This window comes from Octopus bimaculoides, chromosome 1 (assembly GCF_001194135.2).
Source record: "Octopus bimaculoides isolate UCB-OBI-ISO-001 chromosome 1, ASM119413v2, whole genome shotgun sequence".
In the NCBI taxonomy this organism is placed as follows: Eukaryota; Metazoa; Mollusca; class Cephalopoda; order Octopoda; family Octopodidae; genus Octopus; species Octopus bimaculoides.
In genome coordinates this window covers 93,226,746-93,232,163 of record NC_068981.1, presented here as the reverse complement: position 1 = coordinate 93,232,163, position 5,418 = coordinate 93,226,746, and positions in this window count along the sequence as shown.

The window sequence follows — 5,418 nt, the reverse complement described above, 5'->3', positions numbered from 1 at the left end:
TATATATATATATATGTATATCACTACACACCGTACGATTATCATATTTTTTCAGATATTTCATTCAAGTACAACATATAATTTATAGAATATAATATTTGAGGATAGGCAATGTACTCATTTGAATATATTGAATTTTCTTTAGAATATAAAATAAATTGTAGTTTGTTTTAAAATTGCATTTAAAAAAAATATATTTGGGAATATATCACATATGTAAAGTTTTATACTTTGTTGAACAAACGAAATCTGCAATTCATATTTTTTATGGCTCTAAGGAACTAACGACCGAGCATTAGAGTGCTTGAATATTTGGAGCGGTTAGATACATACTAACCTACCTACCTACCTACATACATACATACATACATACATAAATATATATATATATATATATATACATATATATATATATAAATACACACACACACACACACACACACACACACACACACACACCCACACATATATATATACCGGAGTAAGCACATAAATGCGCAACAAGGTGGAAAAAATGGTACTCAAATACCAGAGGTAGAATAATATGCATTATTTAAAAGTAGCAGAAATATAACAAAAAGCTGTTACTCAGAGTTTCACGTTCCCGTTCATCGGACAATTTTGTTAGAAATGGGAGAGAACTGACGATGCAATCAAAACTAATATAAATTTAAAAAAAAAACACGTTTCATTGGTCGTTTCAAATAACAGTCTTAGGTATGCAATGAACAAAATAAACAAAACAAATGAATTCGATATAGATTCATCCTATTTTTAAAAAATCAAAGAAAACCTTAAACTGAAAAGTGGGTTCAAAATACATATTGTAAATAATTATATTCGAATTATCGCTCAATTAACACATTTAAATTAAAATAGAATTTACGCTGCATTAAATAAAAATAAAAATTTTACAACAGTAAATACGCTTACTAGACTATTTACAATATACATATATATATTAAAATACACAGATTCATAAGTACAGACAATATACGTATATAGGCATATGTTTGTAAGACCTAAATACATGCACGAATATACATGTATATATATACATATATGCACGTAATCATGCTCACATACGAAAATTATTCAACGTTGGAACAAGCAAGCTTATGAAGGGGGGAAGTAAGTGTTGAGAAGAGTAACGTATGGATAAAGGACGTTTCTAGTGCAGAAAGGGAGAAAGCATGGTTTTCCTGAGGAAAGAAAGAAAAAAAGGAAGAAAGAAATAAAGAGAGAAAAAAGGAAAGAAGGAAATAGAGAAAAAAGGAAAGAAAGAAAGAAGGTACTGGAGCGTATATAAAAAACGCATACAAAATTGGATCACGTATTTATGTGTATACAAAAATGTATATTAGCATCACGTATACAGATATATAGGTATATGTACGCGAATACACACAAAGATAATTGCATACATGCGTACGCACACTTTCAAGCATGTATGTGTATAAGCATGAGCGTACATTCTCATATGCAACATAGACACACACACACGAATATATGTATGTATGTGTAAATATAAGCATACACTCTTACCCACGCATATACACGAAGCCATGCATGTATGTGCACAAGTATAAACATAGGCTCTATACATAAGCATAGACGCACACATACGAATACATATGCATTGCTACAATACAGACATCCACATAAAAATACTTTTAGGTCTTAACATATATATGCAGACAACTTTTTTAAGAAATTGCTGAGTGTATAATACAAAAATTGGGCAAAATAAATTCATAATAGAATCCCATATGTCGAACCATCCATAAAAACGGTTAAATTTGTTTACAAAATATTCTAAAATAAAAACAAGTAAACTATGCATATAATAGTCGAAGGCTTTCTAAAAAGATGTAGGGATCTACATAATATTCTTGCAATGCGAAGTAAATCACGTATAATGATGTACAAATCCAATAGTAAGATTGCAAACTTGTTCCAAGAAATCAAAAATTATCAAAAATATACTACCCATATGTTATGTTATTAGCTGACATTTTAAATTTAGACGCATGTCTATATGAATTTAAAAGTTCGCGTCTTTGGTTTAAAGCTTTCTTGTCTTGGAATAAGATATGGAATTTCTCTAATAGACACAAATCACATTTAATTGATCTTTTGTGGGCACCGCCTGTAAGGCGATGCTGTACCTAAAATCCTCCATGTTACGTTGAAAGGTCGGGTTTCGCTTTCTTTCAATTGCCAGACGTATTTTTCCAGGCTAGTCTTTGTCCTATTTTCGGGGTATCTGAATTAATTTTTATGCGAATAAAGCCTGATTTTGAATGAATTTTGAGAAGCCCCTGTGTAAGTTCTATATTCGTGTGAGCCTTCTATCTGGACGTTGGCTCTATACACGATACCTTTTTCTAGACATCTCCCTTCCAACGGACAGGAGGTTCCATCTTTACAATTGCAGATTTTTGGAAAAGAATCGGTATTATGATTTATAGCAATTATCTTGTTGTTGTGCTGACTAATCAAAGAGGCGACGTTTGTGCAGCAAGACTAGCTGATCTTAAGCGCTCTTCTGTTGAATATTCTATAAAACTTATGGTCAGATTGAACGTGTATAGAAACTAATTTTAAAAATTCCTTACCTATATTAGTTCGTACGGCCATATTGAAAGCTGGGTTGAACCACCAAACTTTCCTAGTCATAGTTCTACGTGTTATGTTGTTGTTAGCATTAAACTGGGTATACTGGATCCTCTCAGAGAATCCACTAATCCTTAAAGCACTATTATAATAAATTGGCGATGCAATTTAACTGATATTTAGGAACACAAAATTGTTTTCGGTGTTGGATATTTGTAATTGGTGTTTATTCAGATATCCTTCCATCATTTCCTGATAATATTTGAGAATAACAGAGGAATTTATTTGTTTACACCGTTACCATCTGACCCACTGTGATCTGCCGGTTTAAACACTATAACAACTTCCCTATTTGTTTTGTAAACATACTAAATCTCTATTTCGATGGGAATTTGAAACCTCTCTCTCTGTCTCTCCCTCTCTGTCTCTCTCTCCCCCTCTCTCTCTCTCTCTCTCTCTCTCTCTCTCTCTCCCTCTCACTCTCTCTCTCTCCGAGACTGTGGATCAAAGGGTTTTTAGGTTTTCAGGGCGTTGCATTGGTACAAGGTGACCTTTTTATTACATGGATCCAAAATTCCAGTTTTAAGTTTGTTCTTATAAATGTGATGATGGTCTACGTCGTGTAAAGAACCTTCTTTTCACTGAATTCCGTGAAGGTGTCACAAAAAACTGTATGTAAATGTATAAACTAAATGCTTACTCATCTATCTATCTATCTATCTATCTATCTATCTATCTATCTATCTATCTATCTATCTATCTAAATATATGTCTGTCTAGCTCGCTTACTATCTGTCTAACCTGTTCATTTATCACTCTATATAATTTATGTCATTCATATTTACCATTGTGTGATTGTGTGTGTGAATACGTGTGTATGCATGTGTATGTGTTTGTATGCAGTGTATATATATATATATATATATATATATATATGAGTGTGCACAGAGGTTTCATCGTTTGACATCGTCTGCGTATTTCCGTGCACTAGCACGGGATATGGAAAGAATGGTACATCGAGCAAAAAAATATCTTGTGATATTTAAAACCCTGTCGTTATCTCATGTTACGTCACGTTGCTCTACTTATCTTCCCGAGAGCGATGAAATAAGCGGTAGATTAAGAACTGGTTCTGTATTAAAAAACGAAAACCTAACATCGTCATTGGTATTGCCCGAATATGACGTTGTCCGATGACTGAAATCTATTAACTAATAAAATAATTTATTTTGAAAAACATTATATTAATTTGATGAAATATTAGCATTTATATCCTAAATATCAAGGGTTCTTCATAGCAAAATATCTTGTCAATATTAATAACATTGATCGCATTCTCAAAGGAACTAGCATCATTCACTCATAATACATTAATAATACATCGGGTTAAATATATATGTATGTATCTATGTACATGTGGACACATTTATATGCACACACACACACACACACACACACACACACACACACACACACACACACACACACACACACACACACACACACACACACACACACACACACACACACACATATGTATATATATATATATATATATATATATATAAATCTACATATATTTACAAATATATGTACTATACATATGTGCTTATATGTGTGTCTGTGTGTGAGTGTGGTGTGTGAGCGTATATGTGTATGTACTACAACGCATTTATCATTTCATAGGCAAAATTTCATAAAGTTATCAGAATTTACAGGCTATATTATATCAGTGAATTTCATTTTCATATTGTGCAAAACTACCCAATATTTCAATATTCCGTTAGACACAATTAATTCAATTAATTATTTTATTTAAAATTTCAATAATATAGAAATAAAAAAAAATTCAGTTAAAATCTATTATTATTCAATGCACGTGTAGAACGAACATTAAACTTCTATGGTAATTTAAATATAAGACACACATATGCATATACATACACACACAGACACACACAGGCCCCCACACACAGAAACACACAGACACGTATATATATATATATATATATATATATATATATATATACACCGGAGTAAGCACATGAAATGTGCAACAAGGTGGAAAAAAGAGTACTCAAATACCAGAGGTAGAGTAATATGCTTTATTTAAAAGCAGCAGAAATATAACAAAAAAACCGTTACTCTGAGTTTCACGTTCCCGTTCATCGGACAGTTTTGTTAGAAATCTAACAAAACTGTCCGATGAACGGGAACGTGAAACTCAGAGTAACGGTTGTTTTGTTATATTTCTGCTGCTTTTAAATAAAGTATATATATATATATACATACATATACGTCATTATTCAGTTTATTTCAAGATTTCCTGCTAATAGACAAAGAACCGTTTTCTAAACTAGAGCCAAGCCTCGTTTATTGGAATTTTAACAACAACAGGGTATTTTTGTTTGTATGTATGTTTGCATGTAGATATGTATGTATGTAAGTATTTATGTATGCATGTACCACAGCACTTATTTTCCGTTTTGTTAACTACTAAAGTAATTGGGAACATATTTGCCAAGTATGTCGTAGATATCTAGAAAGTAAAAATCATATGTACGTAACTCTGTCTCTGCATTTGTGTGACTCTCTTTATTTCTCTCTCTGTGTCTCTCCCTCGCTCTCTAACACAAACATGTATATACATATATATATATATACATACATAAGAGAGCCAATAATTTCTTTCGAAAATTATCTACTCATAACCATACAAAATATAACTATCATTCGCAGTGATCTGACTATTGTTTTCAATAAAATTACATATGCATATATATATATATATATATATATATA